The sequence below is a fragment of the Hyla sarda genome, chromosome 8 (genome assembly GCF_029499605.1).
Source record: "Hyla sarda isolate aHylSar1 chromosome 8, aHylSar1.hap1, whole genome shotgun sequence".
Lineage (NCBI taxonomy): Eukaryota > Metazoa > Chordata > Amphibia > Anura > Hylidae > Hyla > Hyla sarda.
Window position 1 is genome coordinate 44,675,008 of NC_079196.1, and position 23,502 is coordinate 44,698,509.

Genomic DNA, 23,502 nt, shown 5'->3' on the forward strand with positions numbered 1-23,502 from the left:
CGCCCGTCCGTCAGCAAACCCCCTCTTTCACCTTCACTGTGCGCCCGAGCGTCATCACCCCCCCCCCCCCTCACCTTCACCAGCACTGTGCCCGTCCTCCGCTTCCACGTCTGCGCCGGCCTGACGTCACACCGCATGGCCGCGCAGGAGGACGTGAGTTACGTCAATCGCACGGCGCCCGGTGAGAAGGAGCGCTGCGCTGGATGGGTGAGTGTGTATGTCTGTCTCTCTGTCTGTCTCTATCTATGCTTGTGTGTGACTGTGTGTGTTTGTGTGACTCTGTGTGTGTGTCTGTCTGAGTGTGTGTCTTTCTGACTGTGTGTGTGTGTGTGTGTGTGTGTGGGGGGGGGGGGGGGGTGGTATAACCAGCAATCTATTGTGGGGAGACTTTGACCCATTGTGGGGAACCTGCAAGGGAACCTGTGGCCTAATGTGGGGAAACTACTACAAATGTGCGGAGTCTATGCTACCTTATGTGGGGAGTCTATGCTACCTTATGTGGGGAATCTGTGCTACCTAATGTGGGGAATCTGTGCTACCTAATGTGGGGAAATTGCTACCTAATGTGGGGTAACTGGTACCTACCTAATGTGGGGGAACTGGTACCAAATGTAGGGAATCTATGCTGCCTAATGTGGGGAATAGATGCTACCTAATGTGGGGAAACTGCGACCTACCTAATGTGGGGGCACTGCTGCCTACCTAATGCTCCCCCCCTGGCAGTAGCACCCTCATCATCTACCAGCAACACCCCCCCCCCCCCAGCAGCACCTCCATCAACATATCCTGATGGTGGATGATGGGGGTGCTCCTGCCAGGAGGATGATCCTGCCGATGTATGATGGGGGTGATACTGCCAGGGGGGATGGCCAGTAGCACCCTCATCATCCTCCAGCAACACCTCCCCAGTAGTAGCACCCCCATCATCCACTAGCAACACCACCAATACCCCCCTCGTGTTGTAATAGCATCAGCTAACGGATGTTGAGGGGTGTTACTTTGGTTGTGGTATTATATTCAGAGGGTGCACTGTATGGCAACGTTATATTCAGAGGGCGCAGTTTGTGGTAGTATTATATTCAGAGGGCGCAGTTTGTGGTAGTATTATTAGAGATGAGCGAACTTACAGTAAATTCAATTCATCACGAACTTCTCGGCTCGGCAGTTGATGACTTATCCTGCGTAAATTAGTTCAGCCTTCAGATGCTCCGGTGGGCTGGAAAAGGTGGATACATTCCTAGGAAAGAGTCTCCTAGGACTGTATCCACCTTTTCCAGCCCACGGGAGCACCGGAAAGCTGAACTCATTTATGCAGGAAAAGTCATCAACTGCCGTACAGAGAAGTTTGTGACAATTTGAATTTACTGTATTTTGCTCATCTCTAAGTATTATATTCAAAGGGCGCAGTGGGTGGCAGTATTATATTCAGAGGGTACAGTATGTGGCGATATTATATTCAGAGAGTACAGTATGGCAGATTTATATTCAGGGGTACAGTATGTGGCAGATTTATATTTAGAGGGTACAGTATGTGGCAGATTTATATTTAGAGGGTACAGTAGGTGGCAGATTTATATTTAGAGGGTACAGTAGGTGGCAGATTTATATTTAGAGGGTACAGTATGTGGCAGATTTATATTCAGAGGGCGCAGTTTGTGGTAGTATTATATTCAGAGGGCGCAGTTTGTGGTAGTATTATATTCAGAGGGTACAGTGTGTGGTAGTATATTCAGAGGGTACAGTATGTGTTGGTATTATATTCAGAATGTACAGTGTGTGGTAGTATTATATTCAGTGGGTATACTGTATGGAAGGTTTATAATCAAAGAGTATAGTGTATAGTAGTATTATATTTAGAGGATACAGTGTCTGTCAGGTTTATAATAATAATTGTTTTCATATAGAGGATGAGAATGCGCTGACATAGTGAGGAGACGTCTGGGCGTCACATTCTACAGACAGAAGTTTTAGCTGGACCAGGCGGTATGTACCATCTGAATTAGATAAGGGAAGACTATAGAGAAGACGTCACCTGTAGTCACTGATATCATTGTACATTCTCCTCTCTATGTCCTATCAGAGCTGTAGTCACTTGTCAGTTCTACAGTTAGGTCAGTGAAACTACAACTCCCAGCATAACCTCACCACTGCATAAAGGGGTACTCTACTGGAAAAAAAAAAATTTTAATCAGCTGGTGCTACAAAGTTAAACAGATTTGTAAATTACTTCTATTTAAAAATCTTAATCCTTCCAGTACTTATTAGCTGCTGTATAAGCGATTCACAGAAAGTTATTTTCTTTTTTAATTTCTTTTCTGTCTGACCACAGTGCTCTGTGCTGACACCTCTGTCCATGTCAAGAACTGTCCATAGTAGGAGAAAATCCCCATAGCAAACCTATCCTGCTCTGGACAGTTCCTGACATGGACAGAGGTGTCAGCAAATAGCACTGTGGTCAGACTGGAAAGAACTACACAACTTCCTGTGGAGCATACACCAGCTTATAAGTACTGTAAGTATTAAGATTTTAAATAGAAGTAATTTTAAAATCTGTTTAACTTTCTGGCACCAGTTGATATAAAAGAAAATGTTTTCCAGTGGAGTACCCCTTTAAGTAATTCTGGGAGCTGTATATTTCAATAGTGAAAACTTCTTTAACACTTTCCTATTCTGTGGCAACTGGTATATCTGATTATTATACTGGAATTTCTCACAATGCGCTACAACAGTGGTGTCTGTCACAACAGGCTAAAAACTTACTGGGGGGAGGGGGTAGGTATGGGGGTGACACCATTTTCTACCGCACCGGGTGACACCAACTCTAGCAACGCCACTGGGAAGGACTTCTCCTTACCTGTGTGCTGCTCAATCACCGACCTTCTTATATAGTCTGCCTAGTCAACCACTACAAGTAGATCAGAGCTAGCAATTGAATAATAGTCTCTTTGGGGACTTAAAAAATGTGAAATAAATAATTAACAAAGGTATTAAAAACATAAATAAGCTATTTGGTATTGGTGTGATCAAATTAACCTACAGAATAAAGATAATATTTAATTTAATAATTACATGCATAGAAATGGAATCCCGCAAAATTGTGTTTTTTTTTTTCAATTTCACCCCACAAATTATTATTGTTATTTTGATTGCCATAGATTTTGTGGCAAAATAAGTGAAGTCATTACAAAGTACAATTGGCCCTCATTTGCCCTGTAGATGAAAAAATATAAGTTAAAGGAGTAGTGTAGTGAAAGATAGCTTATACCGGGGGGGTCCGACCGCTGGGTCTCCCGCGATCTCCTGAACAGGGCCCCAGCAGTCTGCTGGAAGGGGGCATGCCGACATTTGTACGGAGCGGTGGTGACACGCCCTCTCCATGTATCCCATAGACATACATGGGGGGTGTCGGCTGCGGCTTCCTGCGGGGGGTTCAGGCGGAACGGCCTCTTCCTGCGGGGGAGGGGGGGGGGGGTTCAACGGCCGCTTCCTGCGGAATGATGGGGCCCCATTCATGAGATTGCAGGGGTTCCCAGTGGTTGGATCTTCCGCGATCTATAACTTATCCCCTATCTTTTGGATAGGGGATAAGTTATTTTTCACTGCACTACTCCTTGTTAATATGCTGTTAGGCGGCAGTGAAATAACAAAGATGTAGATTTACTCATCCTGCTTCTATACTTCCCCTAGAACTATCCGCTTAACATGAATAGCATAGGTCTCTAAGCTATCTGATCAAAAGGATGGGGTAACTGTTGAGCATGTCCACTCTCTACGGGACTGATGAAGACGGCAAAGTGCTGCACTCTTCAGTAAACCAATAGGGAGAGAATGGTGCAACACACACTACTAAAGTTACATAGGAGAAGAAAGGACTCCTGTTATTGTGATCAGTGTCCCAATGGTCAGACTCCTATCAAAGAGCTATCTTTTGGATAGGTAATATATTTTAAAGGGGTATTTTGGCCAAAGACATCGTATCCTCTATCCAAAGGATAGGGCAGTGTTTCCCAACAAGGGTGCCTCCAGGTTTTGCAAAACTACAACTCCCAGCATTCCTGGACAGCCTAAGGCTGTCCAGGCATGCTGGGAGTTGTGGTTTTGCAACATCTGCAGGCACCCTGGTTGGGAAACACTGGGATAGGGGATAAGATGTCTAATCGCAGGGGGCCCGCCACTGGGACCCCCCGCGACCTCCATGCAACATACAGATTCTATACAGGGCTGCTGCTCCAATCTCGAAGACCTGTGTTTCCAGGACTGAAGACATGATGTCACGCCACACCCCCTCCATTCATGTCTATGGGAGGGGTCTTGACGCCATCACGCCCCCTCCCATAGACATGAATTGAGGGGGGTGTAGCGTGACGCCATGTCTCCAGTCCTGGAAACACAGAGGTTTCCGAGACTGGAGCAGCAGCCCGGCATAAAATGCGGGTGCTGCACGGAGATCGCGATAGAGAATAAGATGTCTTTTGCTTGGGATTTACAACTCGAATTTTATCCTTACAAACAATGCAGTCAATAGCACAGAATGCTGAATACTTTAACATAATGGGAATTATCTACTTACATGATCCCGACTCTTTTATTTCTTGGGTTTTGTGCCCAAATTGTGTCACACATTCCATGTGACACAATTTAAAAAAAAAAAAAAAAACAACCTCCATTTTACAAGGGGAAAAAAAGAAAAAACCTGAAAAGGGAGCATGGCCACAGGAGAAAGTGGGCGTGGTCTTGACAAAAGGGGCGTGTCCCCGACAGCTTTGAAAACTCCCAACATGTTTACAAAGGTTTCCACATAAGATGTGGTGGATGGGAGCTGGGAAAAACCCAACAGATCAGAACAGTTGTAGAAAAAAGCAAAACGTAGGGAAAAGTGCAAAATGTAGGGAACTAGAATTAGTAAATACCTTGGAAAAATATCTATTGAGAATCAAAACCCACAAAGAAAGCAACACTCCACTCTTAGTAAATAAACCTCATTGTCCATGTTTCTCTTTATATTGCTTTATTTTTAGCCTTACTATACGCAGCATTGTGTAGACTAGGAAAAAAAATAATAATAATAATAATAAAATACCGGTGGCGAAGCATATTATTGTTATTTTTTTTTTTATTGTAATTTCCAATGGTTACTGCCGAAAACGGTCTAATATGAAAAAACAAGATATTTATCAGCGGCAGCAGGCATTAATGAAAAGAAGTATTCAGCAGGGACAGTTAGTTACAATACTGAGCACTGATTTTATATCTTTATATTACCATCCAGACACCTAAGAAAATGAGATGCGATGAATTACAATTGAAACAGTAGCTACGGGGACAAAAAGCATTTTCAGATCTCCAAGTTAATTGTACAGCAGCTTTCTACACACACATGATCAATCATCTAATGATTCCATCAACATAAAAATCTAAGCAGAAATGTCTCATTTACATTAATAATGTCCACAAATTATATGAATTCATTTCGCAAGTGATGGATAATTTAAGCTTTCATCATCTAAAGCTTGTCTTTTTTTTCCAAGAGAAATGGACTATTTCATTTTTAATGAGTGCAATGATGATACATTTAGTTGCAGCAGATGCAAAATATAACACAACAATAATGATTCTGAACCAGCAGAATAAGCAAACAAACGCAGAAGCAAATTACAACCAAAAATGTCTTTTTATAAATATAAATACCGGGGGGGGGGGGGGGATCATTCATAATTATGATATATTCCTGTGATTCATCCTCCAAGAGAGGTTTGTAAACAAGGTTTACACAACGTGTAGAAAAAAACAGCACAATATTCCTGTTGGGAAACTTTGCTGATAATTTGTTATTGTGGGGAAATTGCTACCATTTTAGGGAAGTGAAGCAAAAACAGAATGGGTTCAAAAGACATCCCAACCTCCAGCCTTTCCATTGACCTCTGGACAGGGATATTATGTGGATGAAATGGAGTTGGGGCTTCTTATAAAAAAGGCATTGGCAGTGACATCACTACGGACACGATGCCCGCACTGGCTGCCATTATGATATGACATCATCAAGCCTTCCCGGGGATCCTGTCACTGTGCTTACAGGGGGCAGGACAGACGTGGGAGATTGAGGCTTCATTCATAGAGGGAACTGAGACAAGAATCCATTGAGTTTAACCTAAAACCCTACTGTGTTGCTCCAGAGGAATTCAAAACAATCCCATAAGGCTGATGCCAACTGCCCGATAATATGGTATAACTAAAACAGGGGTACAGGAGGCATTATTACAAAATAGGGGGAACAGGGAGTATTATTACTTAATGGGGCACAGGGGTGCACTATTACTATCTGGCAGGCACTATTTTTATATGGGGCAAATGGGGGCACTATTACTATGTATGGGCACAATGGGCATTATAACTGTATGGGTGCACATAAAGGCATTATGTATGGAGCACTTTTACTGTTTGGGGGCTCGGGGTGGCATATTTACTGAATGGGGCATTATTACTGCATGGGAGCACAGAAGGCATTATTATTGTATGAGGACACAGTAGGGCCATTTTACAGGGTTACCGGGTGAATTATTAAGTGGGGGTTACCGTTGGAGCATTAGTTATTAAAAGTTTACCAGTTGTGGCTACATTATTAATGTATGGTATATTAATGGGACAAGTTGCAGTTTGAAGAAGTCATCATGGTATCTAAATCAGATGGAGAAGTAAAGGGAAAGTGATCAACTCTAATCAGAGAAGACGCCTCCTGTGAGACACTGGATGTAACTGCACTGTAATCACTTATACAGGCTGCAGCTTTAATACTAGTATCTACCACTATATGAGCACTGTATGAGGGTAATACTTTACTGGTTACATTGGTCTTTGCAGTTGATACAGTATTTGCGGTCATGGTGTGGAGCGATTATTATGCCCTTAGTATAGTACTGTTAGGAAGTACAGGACTGAATTATGCAGAGATACACTGTTGTATACACAAATTATTTAGGGACAGGGCGGACATATCTATGGTTACAGGTTTCATAGTAAAGTAATATGCAGGGAGAGAACCCTGAAATAAAAATAAAATACTTTTGCTGCCTTCGTGTGACACTATTTTGATGTATGACAAGCTCTAGATGTGGTCAGTGCCTTGGAGGAAGGGCTTTGTATATGACTAGAAGACATTTGTCTGTCTTATTTAACACGATGTTTTTTATATCACAGCTTTTTCATTAATCATATGATTGCTGGTGCTTGAGTACAGGGCCAATAGAAGCAGTGGGAGTGTCACTGTTGTAATTTCATTTATAATATAAACTTGTAAGACAGATGAATGCTGGGATATACAGGAAAAAAGCAATGTTAACACCATATACAGAGACAACATACCATACAATGGCAGCACCACAGTACTGGCAATGATACTGCATATCACAGTGTGGCTACAAAGGTGAATTTCGCACAAGCGCTTTTGTAAGACCTAGTCAGAATCTGTATCTGATACAGTAAAGGATAAGCGTTTTGCAGCAAGCTTCTTCAGGGAGCTTCCATTAATAAGATTAAGTTCACGCCCATCTGACTGATTGCCTGAAGTATCAGACAAACTATAAACCCTCATATCTCAGGAATGAAAGGATGTATCAAGAAACTGTAAAAATGTGTATGATCAGGGTACTCTAAACTATTTAATGATAATGTAATCTCATTTTTGGGGGTTGGTCGCAGTTCCTCTTTAAAAGCTAACATCACAGTCAGAATATCTCTTTTTACTGCCATTGTACTGTTATAGCTATTTTACAGAATCTAAAACATCTGAAAAAAAAAATCAACTAAAAAAAGTCTAACTATAAGAACATCTCAGTGCCTTGATGCCTTAAATATCTGAACCTTCAGAAAGTTCCATTTATCTTTTGTTTTCTTAAGAACATTTTGCTCCTTCATGCTGTCTTTGTTTCATCCATGCCTGGATGTCTGTCTGGCAACGCTGAAATATTTAGGATTTCCTGTAATAATCTCAACTCTTCCACCAGTTTGCACATCGATGATGTGATAGATCTAGATGGTTGTATTATAAAATAATTAGCAATAAATGTATTTTCTCCTATTATAAGCTTTGCTGTATACAATTTTAGCATTGTAAACCAATGTTCTGAATGTAATTGAAACAGCGGCATTGATTACTTGTAAGCCATAGAGAATGCATGGTGCTTGATGTTACCATTTTTTTTAATTATAAAAGAGGTAGAATTAAAGGGGTATTCCAGGATTCTTTTATTTGATTATGCTACAGCTGCATAGGTTTATTTTTTATTTTTTCATAATATGTTTAACAGCATACAAAATGAGCGTCCTCTCAGGTTTTCCCAGGTTGCATTGCAGCAAGAGACATTACATCACTAGTCAGGTGGTCAGGGGTAGCTTGTCTTTGTTTCAATGGGTGGAGCGACAGCTGGGTGGGAGGTAGATCATTCTGCAGTGAATTATAGTTTTGCAACGACTGGAGGCACCCTGGTTAGAAAACACTGGTCTATTGCATTGAAAGGATGTGCTTCAGTGGGTGGGGTGGCCGATGTGTGGGAGGAACAAAAATGACCTTACACTTACAAACAAGGAATTATGGGATGTGTAGTTTGAGAGAGAGAACTCCAACAGGAAATAGCCAGTTCACAAAAAGATAGCCACAGCTTTATAGTTGACTCAGAACATAGCCATTTAGCTTCAAGACCATTACTGTCTGGCAGGTAAGTGCTAAAATCACCTTATGTTGGATAACTCCTTTAAAAACAACACAGCTGCTTTCTTCTAGCAACTGTGTCATTCCTCATAGGCTTCCCTGCTATTACATCTAAACTTTTGTTCATCCTAATAAAACCGAACTGAAATACAGGACATACAGTAGCCACAGTGTTTTGATTTGGTTTTCCTTACCTGTAAAAAAAAAAAAAAAACTCCATGTTTTAAAGGGGTATTCCAGGCCAAAACTTTTTTATATATATCAACTGGCTGCGGAAAGTTAAACAGATTTGTAAATTACTTCTATTAAAAAATCTTAATCCTTCCAATAGTTATTAGCTTCTGAAGTTGAGTTGTTGTTTTCTGTCTAACTGCTTTCTGATGACTCATGTCCTGGGAGCTGTGCAGTTCCTATGGGGATATTCTCCCATCATGCACAGCTCCCGAGACGTGACATCATCATTGAGCAGTTTTTTTTAATAGAAGTAATTTACAAATCTGTTTAACTTTCCGGAGCCAGTTGATATATATAAAAAAAGGTTTTTGCCTGGAATACCCCATTAAAATTCAGGCATGCACTTTTTTGTATTTTTTACTAGAGAAGTCTTTGAGAAAACACCATAGACCAGAAAAAAGTGAAAGACAATGAAGTTTTTTTTTGTGCAATTTATCAATCCATATTGACCTACCTCTTATCTTGCTGCAAAAAAAGCAATAAAAAAAACTCCAGGTAAAACAAGCAAAGAATAAAAAAAAAAATTAGTATGTCGTGTAACATGAGACAGGATACATTGAGACAAATGTAAAAACAAAACAATGATGTTAACGTTTTTTTTTTTTTTTTTTTTTTGCCGCCCAGGCACAATGGACTGGTGTTGAGTGCAAATATTAGAAATTTTACCACAAATATCGGCTTTTCACGATTTTGCGAATATTTAGAATATAGTGATATATATATTCCTAATGAAGAATATTAGTTTTTTTGAATGTTTTTTTTTTTTGCGAATATATGCGAATATGAAAATATTTGCAAATATCGGCACTTCCAGTCAGAGGACACTGACCCCTCTCTTTTTTATAATAGATATAATTGCGCACTATGTGAATTTACGCATGGAAAAAAAAATTGAGAGTGAACATAGCAAATAAGCAAAGTTCATGAACATAGGACGAATATGCGTCCATATATTTGCAAAATATTGCAAATTCGATAATGGCCTCACTACTGAAGATACTTTTCAGTACACTACTCCTTTAAGTAACACGATTAGTCTAGAGTAATATATATGAAATACCAGTACCAAAATGTCATACAGGATGAGGGGACACAACAGAACATCTAGCTCTCTCTTTCATAGATTAAAATAGGTTAATTTCTGCAAACCAGTTGTCTATAGGAGAGACAGTGTTCTTCCAATACCATGAAATAATAACAACACAAGAAGTCATCTCTATCTTAATAGTAGATATGGATCTTGGGATAATAGAGAGGAAACCTGTTTGTGAAGAAATCAGGACCTGCCCTCCCACAAGCGAGTTGAACAGAGTGATATCCCATCATACATGTAGCATCATGCCTTCAGAAGAAAATGTTGTCTAGTATGGAGGGGTAACTCTGCCAGTGTGTATTTTATATATTTTTTCTCCTGGGCATAACAAGCAACCTTGTTAAAATAAAAGCCTTACTCCATTCATCAACAGAAGCTGCTTCCCCCAATTCCTTTTCCCAGACTCTAGTGTATACATATTCAGAGGGTCTAACTTCCATAAAAATGTGATAGATGGAGGAGAGCAGCTTAAAGGAGTAAAATAACTTATTTTCTTATCCCCTTTTCTTATCCCCTATCCAAAGGATAGGGGATAAGTTAAAGATCGCAGGAGGTCAGAGCGCCGTAACCCCCACGATCTCCTGAACGGGGCCCCGGCATCTGTCGGAAGCCGCGGCTTGCACACCACCGCCATGTATCTCTATGGGATATATGGAGCGGGCGTGTTGGCACGCCCCCTTCCAGCAAACTGTTCAGGAGATCGCCGGGGGTCCCAGCGCTCTGAACCCCCGCGATCTATAACTTATCCCCTATCGTTTGGATAGGAGATAAGTTATTTATCACTACAGAACTCCTTTAACTTGCAGGCCAGTCTGCAAAGCCAAGGCCTCCAGAAATGTGCAATTGTGATTAATATCCCTTGAAAATGGGAAAGAGCCTAAGTTCAAGAGAACTGAGTTCAAGGTACTTCATCCATGAGTTACCAATCTGGGTATGTCCCCAAGCTGAGAAGAGAGAAAGTAGGAAGACGTGTTGTTATCTGCGACAGTCCAGGGCAAATAGTCCTATTCAAGGCTAAAAAAGAAGATCCTCTTCATCGTTGGAGGAGAATTTGGATTATGGAAGAGCAGGGCCACCATTCCTGGTCAACTGGAGATAGCCCTCTGCAAGAGCACCCTTTCCCATGCTGTCAATGTCTAGTCAAGTATGTTCTGCAGTATACTTCCTATCCAGCCATGGTATAGACTTTAGATGCCACAAGGTGTCCTCAAAGTGCACCCATGGTTTTATTGACACAAAGTGGTGCCAATTGATCAGGCAATTCAAGACAGACACTTGGTGGTATTGATGAATTTTAGGGAGACTCGCTCTCCTCTGGACCCCACATTTACTGATCACCCCACTGAAGTGACAGAAAAAGAAACAAGGTAAGTAGATCAGAATTGTTCAATAAATACATAAAAAGATGGATTAAATCCATTTTAAAGATGGATTTTTAAACTGAAAATGTGCTTAAGATTATAAAACATCAAGTTGTCTTGGGTGTAATGCCATGAGGGGATGTAATTCATATGAAAAATAGCATGCAATTTATAGGGCACTTGTATGTCTGAATAAAAGAAGGATTTTTTTGCCAATTAAAGGTGTGGACCAGCTGTCAGAGGTCATCAGAAAGAGAAACATCCTGCCCATATTTAGTCAGTTCTGCCAGGACAGCAGGGATAGAGACAACGGTATAGGTGTCATGGAGAAGTAAGTCATTAGCATACAACCCTAGTTTACAATGTTGGAGACCATAATGACAGCGTAGGTAAAGGGGACAGCCGTTGTGCATCGTTGGGTTGTGAGGTCACGGCCACGCCCCTTGTGACATCACACATGCTCCATCAATCCAAGTCTATGGGAAGGGGCATGGCAGCCGCCACCCTCCCTCCCATACACTTGCATTGAGGGGGCATGGCATGATGTCACAAGGGCGTGGCAGTAACGTCCCAACCCTGCCACTCCGCTCCAAACATTCAGAACTAAATGTTCTGAACGCTGGGGCAGTGGAGTACCCCTTTAATATTTATCAATAAAATAGAGCAAAAGTTCTAACACACATTAAGCTCCTTCCCTAGTTTGGGGAGTACAGTGACATAAGCCTCTGGTGTCTGGGATGGGGATGGGCACTTGGAGGAAATAAAGTTAAACATTTTCACCAAAAAAGGAGCAAGAGAAGGCAAAAAAAAAAAAAATAATAAAGCAATTTCATGCAATTGTTAAAACTTGTTTTGCCCCAAGGAAACTGTATGGTATCCTCCACTTCTTGTACAGATAAAGGGTCACCTGGGAGGATAGAGTGAAAGGGTTCCATAGTAGAGAGCAGTGTCATATAGTCATCCACGTCTCTATGACAGGAAGCGAATCAGGATGGGAATTAAGGTTATATAGTGTAGAATAGTACTGGTGGAACATCTCCACAATGTCCATAGGATTTATAACCTTCCTATGCTTTCCCAGTTTCAGCTTAGAGTCCTGTTATATAACACGTGCACTGAAGGTCTGTTACACGTATCCACATATTTATAACTATAGTGCCTCATCTGATCTCTTAAATATGTAAAATATTTAAGACTCATCTTAAAGACCTTTTAGCTTATCCCTTACAGCAATCAGTTTTGCAAATGTTTGGGGTGTGATTAAATCTTTATGTACGGATTGAAGCATGCAAATATGATCCAGTAAAAGAGATACTGAAGTGGCCTTTTCTTGCTTCAACCTAGGACCATGTTGTATTAAAATCCCTCTAAGAATGCATTTGAAAGCTTTTAGGGGGGGGGGGGGGGTCTGGGGTCATGCTCATGGGTTGCGTGTAAGGTCCTTCAATAGATTGTCATCAAACTTCCAGGGTTCAAGGAGGAGCTACCAACGCATGGTCAGATCATGGGTGCCAGGTCAACAAATGATGGCTTACTGGAAAAAAGTCTTGACGGGTATACATTGAGTGAAGTGGGGATTAATACATATAATCCCATTTCTGGATGTAGAAGCCTCCATACATATGTATCCTAGGGGAATATACAAAAATTGGCTGTGGGAGCTCAGCCTTGGTTGAAAATGGATATTTGCAGTGGAGGTGTGAAATGTCAGTGTGCCCTTGCAGACTATATTAATGGAACAACACACATACAAGCTTACATCACTCTTCTAGACTGTAAATGATTTTCAATAGCTAAATGTGTATCCTAAGGTAATGAAGGAAAGAGGACAATTTGCACACTTGCCAGGCCAGTTGATAACTCTTACCCAATGACGAATGCGCATAAGGATCAAAAGTAAAATGTACCGTATTTTTTGTCATATAAGACGCTCCGGCATATAAGATGCACCTAATTTTATAGGATACAATTCTAGAAAAGAAAAATTCTGAACCAAATACAATGTAAAGTATAGGACAGTGATCTTATAAGCTGTGTACCTTCAGATGTTGCAAAATTCAACTCCCAGCATGCCCGGACAGCCGTTGGCTGTCCTGGCATGCTGGGAGTTGTAGTTTTGCAACATCTGGAGGTCCGCAGGTTGAAGAGCACTGATATAGGAGGTAGTACTCACGTGTCCCCGCCGCTCGTCACCGCTGCCCTGGATGTCGCCCTCCATTGATGTCGCCGCGTCCCCGTCGCTCCGGAATGTCTCTGCTGCCCGGTATCCTCGCTCTCCGTCGCCGCCATGACGTTGAGCAGACACCGAGGAGGCAGGTAAGGTCCCTCCCGGTGTCCTGTAAGCTGTTCGGAACGCCCGACTGAGCAGCCGGGTTAGTGTCACTTTCGCTTCAGACGCGACGGTCAGCTTTGATCGCCGCGTCTGAAGGGTTAATACAGGGCATCACCGCGATCGGTGATGTCTTGTATTAGCAGCGGATAACGGCCATTGATGGCCGCAGGGACCGCCGCCATAGGTGTGCATTCGCCTTATAAGACGAACTAACTTTTGTGCCCCCCAGTTTGGGGAAGAAAAAGTGCGTCTTATACGGCGAAAAATACAGTAATTCCAATCAATGGGGGCAGCATTACTTTTCTGACCACTATCGGAGAGTGTTGTGGCCATATTCAGTTACCTGAGCAGGGATGATTGACAGAGAGCGGAAGCAAGAGAGTTGTTGTGACCATCACCTATGATAGTGGTAGCTCCTGTGTTATCTTTATAATAGGGATATTACCTTCCATAGCAGTATTGCCTGTTAGGACAATGAGATCCCTGCTCCCACTCTGGGGGGGGATTTATCAAAACCTGTCCAGAGAAAAAGTTGTTCAGTTGCCCATAGCAACCAATCAGATCGCTTCTTTCCTTTTTCAGAGGCCTTTTCATAAGTGAAAGAATCAATCTGATTGGTTGCTATGGGCAACTCAGCAACTTCTCCTCTTAACAAGTTTTGATAAATACCCCCCCCCCCCCCCATATGTATGTTTAACACTTAGAAGGATGTTAATGCTGATGATGTGGAGAAAAACTATAAAAAAGCACATTGTTTATTTATATATATATTTATATAGGTCATACATTACATGTACAGATACTTTTTGATGCACAGAATGGTTTCCCCATGGGACATTGTTAAGCATGAGCATTTAAGCATGTCTAATAAAGATTTGTTCCGTCTTCTTGCGATGAATGTCGATGTTAGATGAATTGGCCGGATTATTGGCATGTTATTGGCTAATTTTATTAATCGATCTCCATGGATTTCTGTTTGATGAAAGTAAAAATTGTAGGAAAGAAAATTGTAGGAAAGAACAACAATTGTTAAAAGATTAAACAAAGATTGTGTACATATTATCTTCTCAGGTCTTTACAAAATACTATACAATATCTACACGTCTAGAAAAAGAGGAGTCTATTCAGGACGCCATTTACAGAACTGCTGGTCTGAGAGTCAATAACTACCAAGCAGTGTACTGCCCCCTCACACTATGACGTGGATGGAACATACTGCAGTCACTGTGCACACTCGTCAAGACAGCCCATCAATATTAGATCGACTAGGGTACTACCCCCCACACCAACACATATTAAATATTTAAAGGGGTGTTTACCAGTGTTTGTATGTGCATATTATTTGTTGTGTCAGTGCAGTATCTACTAATAGTACAGCGGAGCACATGCGAGTTCTGGAGGCTGCAGTGCTTGCACAAGATCTGCGGCCCCTTTGAACAATTAATCTATGGGTATATCGGGAATAAGACACTTGTCAATCAATACAACCTCTTTAACCCTTTGGGTATCTAAATATATACACGTATTTAAAGCTTCACTAAATTAGAGAGAGTTTTCACCTTTTCAACATTGACGGTCTAGGGAATGGAGGGATCAATACCAACATCTTAAATGATTTAAAAAAAAAAAAAAAAGTTACTTATCTGGGACCACATTGTTGGCCCAATAACAGAGATGGGGTGCCAGGTGAGCAAATGATGACATACAAGAAGAAGGTCCAGATGGGTATACATTGAGTGAAGCGGGGAGTAATACATATACTCATGCCACAAGATGTAAATGCCACCACAACTGGCAGTTGTGAGGCCAGTTGATGATTCTTGCCCCATGATGAATCCACAAGGATCGAAAGTAAAATTTAATTCCCCTCAAATGATTTAAAACAATGTTTCTCAATCAGTGTGCCTCCAAAACTACAACTTTCAGAATGTTAGGACAGCCAAAGGCTGTCTGGGCATGATGGGGATCATAGTTTTGCAAAAACTAGATGCACACTGGTTGGGAAACACTGGTTTAAGGAATCGGTCAAATCAAACATCCCCGTTAGCCTTAGACAGAATAGAGGTTAATGGCAACATCCATGGTTAACAGAGTTCATGCCAATATGTCTGGGGGTCTAGGGCACTAATGGGTCAATGTCAGCATTCCTGAATGTCAAGCACAATATGTGATTATTGTCAGCATCTCTGGTTGTTTACAGCAGAAATTGGTTATTATCAGTAACTCTGTTTTCTAGGTAAGTAAGGGGATAATGTAAGCATGACTAGTTGTTTAGTGTGGTTAGAGTTAAATTAATGGTATCTAGTTTAGTCAGCAGCTTAAAAAAGATAAGATTTGTGATGCATAGCGTGCATGTATCACCGCTCAGTACTGTACAAGCCTAGTTACTATGCATTTCTATTGATTTTTCAGTGACTTCCTGCAGCAATTGGCACCCACCCCTTTTTGTCTAGGAAAGTATACTTCCGAGATGTGTACAGGGGAAAAGTAAGTGTCAGAAAGCAGAACAGATAACCCCTTTAAGTCTGACTTAACTGTTCCATACTAAGCCTTAGGCTGGGTTCACACTATGGAATATCCGCCCTAAATTCCGCTTTGAAATTGCAGGCAGAAATTCTGTCTACTAAAATGTATAGTGTAGTGAAGGGGTTTCTGTTCACAAATTCACACTTCGGAATTTGTGAACGGAAAATCCGCTTGAAAATTTCCGTCTGAAAAATGGCGTTGCTCATTCTTTAGGCAGAAATACTCGTGGAACACATTGCAGTCTATTGGAGACTGCAGTGTCTGCGTGGTCCTAGCGCCTACTGATTCAGTCGGTGCTGGCCACACTTGGAATCTCTGCCTGGAGATTCCGCAGTGTGAACCTAGCCTAAGGCTAGGTTCACACTGTGGAATTTCTTGGCAGAATTTCTGCTGGAGATCGAGCCGGCGGCACTTGGACCGGGATGACTACATTGCCGTCCCCATAGACGGCAATGCATTTCTGAGCAGATCTCCCAAAAGATCCACCCAGAAATGCATTGCAGTCTATGGGGGCAGCAATGCAGTCTGCTCGGTCCTAGTGCCGCCGGCTCGATCTCCAGCAGAAATTCTGCCCAGAAATCCTGCAGTGTGAACTCAGCCTAAGGGTCTCTTCACAGGGCATAATTTCTGCCAGCGGAATTCCTCCTCAAATTAAAGCCCATAGACTTCTATGGGATTCCACACTTCCATTCACACTTCTGAATTTCCGCTTGCGGTATTCCGCAAGCGGAAATTCAGAAGTGTGAATGGGAGTGCGGACTCCCATAGAAGTCTATCGGCTTTAAGTTGAGGCAGAATTTCTGCCGTGTGAATAGACCCTTAGCTAATGTTTGTGCTTAAAATGACAACCAAGCAGCACTGACATGAGCCACTTGGCAGGCAGCACCGAAAATACTACATCTGCCATCGGCACTTTCCATATAGACTTATTCTATATGTCAGCTCAGAAATACTGTTCACAAGGACATATACTTTAAGAGCGCAGTCACACGGAATTTTTTCTTTCACCAACACAACAAGATGTTAACTAACTGTGGAAAGGATCAACCGATGGCAGCTTCCTGTTTGCAGGGGCTCTTTTGACAGCCGCCATATTTTCAATCCATTCTCTGCTGGTAACTGTATCACAGTGATATTGAAGGAAGATTTGTTTGCAAGTCCCTGTTGCTGTGGAGGGTAAAAGCGGAAGGAAGGTAAAACCAGGGAATAGACCTCAGCCAACTATTAACTGAGGGCATATCATACTCAAATGAAAGGCCAGCAAAGATCACCATATGACAGTCATGAAACAGCTGGGGGTACCCCAGAGTAAAAATGTTTTCAAAACAACTGTTGCCAGAAAATTAAACAGATTTGTAAATTACTTCTAATTAAAAATCTTAATCCTTCCAGTACTTATCAGCTGTTGTATGCTCCAGAGGAAGTTGTATAGTTCTTTTCAGTCTGACCACAGTGCTCTCTGCTGACACCTCTGTCCTTATCAGGAACTGTTCAGAGCAGGAAAGGTTTGGTATGGGGATTTTCTCCTACTCTGGACAGTTCCTGACACATACAGAGGTGGCAGCAGAGAGCAATGTGGCCAGACTGGAAAGAACTACACAACTTCCTCTGTAGTGTACAGCAGCTGATAAGTACTGGAAGGATTAAGATTTTTAAATAGAAGTAATTTACAAATGTGTTTAACTTTCTGTAAACAGGAATTTGGATCATTGCATTAGTGAGGGTCCTTGGGAGTGGATCTCCACTGAACTCAATAATTAATTGAGTGCTTGTAAATATGAAAAAAAGAGGTTATCAATGGACAAATCATTTAGTGTTTTAATCATTTGACAAGGTTGTTACATTGATACTTAAAGGGGTACTCCACTGGAAAACATTATTATTATTGTTATTATTTTTTATCAACTGGTGCCACTGCCAGAAAGTTGAACAGATTTGTAAATGACAACTATTAAAAAATCTTAATCCTTCCAGTACTTCTCAGCTGCTGTATGTTCCACAGGAAGTTCTTTTCTTTTTGAATTTCCTTTCTGTCTGACCACAGTGCTCTCTGCTGACACCTCTGTCCATGCCAGGAACTGTCCAGAGCAGGAGAGGTTTGCTATGGGGATTTGCTCCTACTCTGGACAGTTCCTAAAATGGACAGAGGTGTCAACAGAGAGCACTGTGGTCTGACAGAAATGAAATTCAAAAAGAAAAGAACTTCCTGTGAAACATACAGCAGCTGAGAAGTACTGGAAGGATTAAGATTTTTAAATAGAAGTAATATACAAATCTGTTTAACTTTCTGCCACCAGTTGATTAAAAAAAAAATGTTTTCCATTGGAGTGCCCCTTTAATATCACCCATAAAAGTATGGAGTATTGTCTCCATTTTGAACATCCCTGCTATTCACCTGTACAAGAGTTGACTGTCACTACAGTAGATCCTACATGCCCCGAGTACATTTTTCATGTCATTTATTGAGAATCATGATAAGAATAGACAAGTCATTTTGTCTGCATGTAAGAGCAACATCAAACTGCATGATATATTATGCCCATATGTTCACTATTGTACAACATCTCCCCGGCATCTGAACATGAACAACTGCAATTTACTTTTCTAGGACTGGCACAGGTGCTAGTGGTTTACCTGAAGACACAACCATGTCTGAAGTTAAAGGGGTACTCCCGTGGAAAACTTTTTTTTGTTTTTTTAAATCAACTGGTGCCAGAAAGTTAAACAGATTTGTAAATCACTTCTATTAAAAAAAATCTTAATCCTTCCAGTACTTTTTAGGGGCTGTATACTAAAGAGAAATCCCAAAAAGAAATGCATTTTCTCTGATGTCATGACCACAGTGCTCTCTGCTGACCTCTGCTGTCCATTTTAGGAACTGTCTAGAGCAGCATATGTTTGCAATGGGGATTTTCCTCTGCTCTGGACAGTTCCTAAAATGGACAGCAGAGGTCAGCAGAGAGCACTGTGGTCATGACATCAGAGGAAATGCATTTCTTTTTTGGATTTCTCTTTAGTATACAGCTTTTAAAAAGTACTGGAAGGATTAAGATTTTTTAATAGAAGTGATTTACAAATCTGTTAAACTTTCTGGCACTAGTTGATTAAAAAAAAAAAGTTTTCCACGGGAGTACCCCTTTAATGTGCACTAGTTCTCACTTTCTGGGTAAGAAAATAAAATATATGCAAAGAAGTTCAATCATGCCACAGTTTCAGATTGCTTCCCCTTAACATTAGTTTTTCACTGCAACTTGGGAGTCTTAGAAACTGACAGGGAATGTATGCCAACCCAGAAATCTCTCCAGAAAAAAAAAAAAAAAAGAATACAGTAGACAGCTGTTCTAAGGTGAAAGCCCCTAGCAGTAGAATGCAGGGTGTGACAGGTCTATCAACGTGAGTCAAAGGGGTATGGTTTCTCCTTGAGCAAACAGAGCTGCTTTGCATATGATTTTTTTCCAGAATTCCCAGTGAAGTGATAATCACCAATAAACCATGAACCTCTACACCGTTATAGTGCTCTCCTCATTAGTAAGAAATGCAAGACTGCTGTCTCCCAAAAACAGCACCATACCTGCCTACAGGTTGTGTATGATATTGTGAATGTCATTCACTTCAACTGAGCTGAGTTGCAATACTAGACATAACCCATGAACAGCTGTGTTTCTTTATTTATGTCCTTAAAGGGGTACCCCGCTGCTCAGTGTTTGGAACAAACTGTTCCCAACATTGACATCCGTCACGCCCCCTCCCATAGACTTGCATTGACGGAGAGGGGCTATGATGTCACAAGCTCCCGGTGCTGGCTCCAGCGTTGGGAACAGTTTGTTCCAAACACTGAGCAGCGGAGTACCCCTTTAATGGCAATGCAATTGTTTAAAAAGTAACTCTGATGATGGTGTGGCAGCGAGATACCTGTTTAAATCTTCTGGCACCTTCATAGCCGGAGACTAGAGGGATCGGGATATGGATTTGTCTGAAGTAACATGCAAGTCAAGATCCTGATTACATTCACACGTACAGAATCTGCCGCATATTTTGTGCAGCTGATTTTGCAACCCATTAACTTCAACGGGTAGCAATATCAGCTGCAGAAAACATGCAACAAAAATATGCAGCCGATCCTGTACATGTGAATTTACCCTAATGGTACGTTCACACAATCGGATCCCCAGCGCACTTTACACTGCAAAACCGCAGCTGATAGACCGCTGTATGCTGCCTTTACATGTGCCTACTCGGAGCAGCAATACGCCTTTACGAGCAGACGCACTGTGATGTGCGAGTCGCAGTGCGCATGCATAGTATACTCGCACATCGCGGCAGCTCTCGGCCTAGCTCATATAGCGGGGAGAGTGGCCGCGATGTGTGCGAGTACACCGTGGATGCTCACCGACTCGCACATCGCTTCAGTGTGTCTGCTCGTAGCGGCGTATTGCTGCTTTGAGCAGGCACCTGTAAAGGCAGAATCCGCTTGTGTGAACGTACCTTAAGTTACATTCACACGTGCGTATTTTCTGCTGCACATCTGCTGTAGCAAATTTGCAACTCATTGAAGTCAATGGACAGCAAAATCTGCAGCAAAAATATGCACGTGTGAACCCACCCTTAAAGAGATATTCTGCCACCGCAACAGCACTAAGTTTTGCTTTAAGGTATGTTCACACATGGATTTTTGCTGCCCATTGTCATCAATGGGTAGCAAAATCTGCCACTGCAAATTTGCAGCAAATATGCACATGTGGGCGCACGCTTAAAGACATTTTTCTCTATAAGAGCATATCTCTTGGAAGTGCCTTTAATTTCTGAACAAAGGTTAGGTAGCGCCATGGACTTCCAGATCATAATTGGCAGAACAGAATTCTAGTAATACACTATAATATTGTAAGATTAAAAGACCCTTTAAAGTCACATTTTTACTAATATTGAATAATAACTTTGGGATGATCTAATGTAGCTTACACTGTGTTTTTATTTTTATTATTATTTAAAGACTGCCTGTCATTTGGACAAATTTTTGACATGTCCTAGTGACATGTCAAAAGTTTTGATCAACATGGTCTGCCGATCACACTTAGTGAGTTCCATGTATGCCCCTTTCCACAGCAATTGTGTCCAGCATCTCTCCGTGCCGAGCTTTACAGAACTGGAGGGAGAGCAACACTGGGCCTGCACTCTAACTCAATGAGACTCGCTGAGCCTCTCTTAGAGCTGCATTGATCCCCTGCACTATCTCCTGGTACACCCAGTAAGTGCTGTTTAAGTGGACCATGTAGGGGAACAGAGCCAGCATCATATAAGGAAAACTGAGTGCCCAGTAAATGGCGAGAGCAGTGCAGCATGTATCCTCACCATACTTATGCTAGGCGGTAAGATAACGTTTTGGATAGAGTGTCACTTTAAACAGGATATTTTTTTACTTTACACTCTGCCTTTAAATGATCACTCTCATTAAAACTAATTTTTGCTATTGCACTCCTTATGGTAAATAAAAAATATTTCTAATATACTTTGTTTTAAAAAAATGAAGTTTTCTATGTTTTATCTGTGTTTTAAAAAGTTGCCACTTTTGCACAGACTTTGGACTCCTGCTGGCCTGACAGAAATCCAAAAACAGGAAGTGCTGAGGGGGGTATGTGCAACCTTAGCCAATCATAGCTCATCTCACACTGAACTGCCCTAGGCTGTGTGTAGCAGAGTGAGAGAGGAAGTTCTCCCCTGTATGGCTTCAGATGATGTCATGCTTGCTGGGTAACGCCCCTTCCAGGTCTGTGAATCTGACTGAGACTGAGCAGAAAATACAGAGCAATATCAAGGTAGAAAACTAAAAACTAATACAAATAAAGGCAGGGGGTGGTTTATTATGATGGCGGAAGTATACTGGGAGGATTATAACATTTAACAAGATCATGAGAGGTAAATAGAAAGTTTCAAATTACTATAGCATTGTTTTTTTTAATATTGTCAAAATAATATTGAACTTATTTCAACAACTTTGACTTGCAACCAGTCTTATAGTTAGTGATATTGGCAATGAAATGTGTATGGGGGACCTCCTGACTGCCCCCAATAGCAGACATCTGGGGAACGTATGGCTGGATATAAGGTTTCAACATGCCTAATGTTTTGTTCCTGTAGTAGATAAACCTCTACCAATAGGGTTTGGCAGTAACTTTATTGCCTTTGTATAACTTTTGTTGTTGAGTGCTAAACCAAAACCATCAAAGTACATGGTGTAAAGTAATGATTTTTTAAGTGTATTATACTCTGGTGCAGTCTCTATAGTAAAATGACCACGCCCCTCATTACATCACGCCATGCCCCCTCAATGCAAGTCTATGGGAGGGGGCATCTGCTGTTATTGGTTGTTTTTGGAAAAAACAGATAATTAAGGTTTCAGGCTAATTGATAAATCTGGGCCAATATTTGCATTACCAGCCCTATGTCCAGTGAATTCCAAAGAGCTCAATGGTTAAAAATGACAATTTTGGCAGTTTGGCAGTCTTGAACCATAAAATGGCCAAATGATGGTAGACTTTTTTGTAAAAAAATAAAAGAGGGGTAAACAATGTGTGAACATACAGTAGCACAAGACCATAAAGGGGTACTCCACTGCCCCAATGTTTGGAACATTTTGTTCTGAACGCTGGGTGCGGGGGTCGTAATGTCATGGTCACGCCCCATATGACATCACGTCACATATCCTCAATGCTTGTCTATGGGAGGGGGCATAGCAACCGCCATGCCCCCTTCCATAGACTTGCATTGAGAAGGTGTGACGTGACGTCACGACCCCTCGCAGCTAGCCCCCAGCGTTCAGAACAAATTGTTCCAAACACTGGGGCAGTGAAGTAGCCCTATAAAATCCCATATACTTGTATAGGACTTTCAGCTACTCCGTGTTCAGATTGCAATAGTCTGCAAGCAAGTTTCGGGATCAGAAGTGATCCTGCCGCTGGTAGCACAATATGAAGTACCCTTTAAGCAATATATAGATGCTAGGTAAAGACTTATTTTACTCAATGCATATTAAAACAGAATACCTCCAGACATGGAGTAGAAAGTATAGTAGTTTGTCGTTTTTTGAGGATAAACTATAAATCATAAAACTCTATAAGGATTATCCCCGAAATGTATCAGCCTACTTTAATTTCTGCTCCATGTCTGGTTGTATTATAATTATATGTTCATTGAATAAAATATTGTTTTGACCTGGACTTTCACATGCTGGACATCATTTTATTTTTTAACTAAT

At 41.4% G+C, this 23,502-nt stretch overlaps 1 long non-coding RNA gene across 1 annotated transcript in view; it reads left to right on the top strand.

Annotated features, from left to right (window-relative positions):
* Window positions 1-16,576, top strand: part of LOC130284063 (uncharacterized) — a 27,095-nt gene extending 10,519 nt beyond the window's left edge. The window contains exons 3-4 of the long non-coding RNA XR_008846911.1: window positions 11,615-11,723; window positions 14,796-16,576. This is a non-coding gene — a long non-coding RNA (uncharacterized LOC130284063). The remainder of the gene's footprint in view (window positions 1-11,614; window positions 11,724-14,795) is intronic.
* The last annotated feature ends 6,926 nt before the right edge of the window (window positions 16,577-23,502 follow it).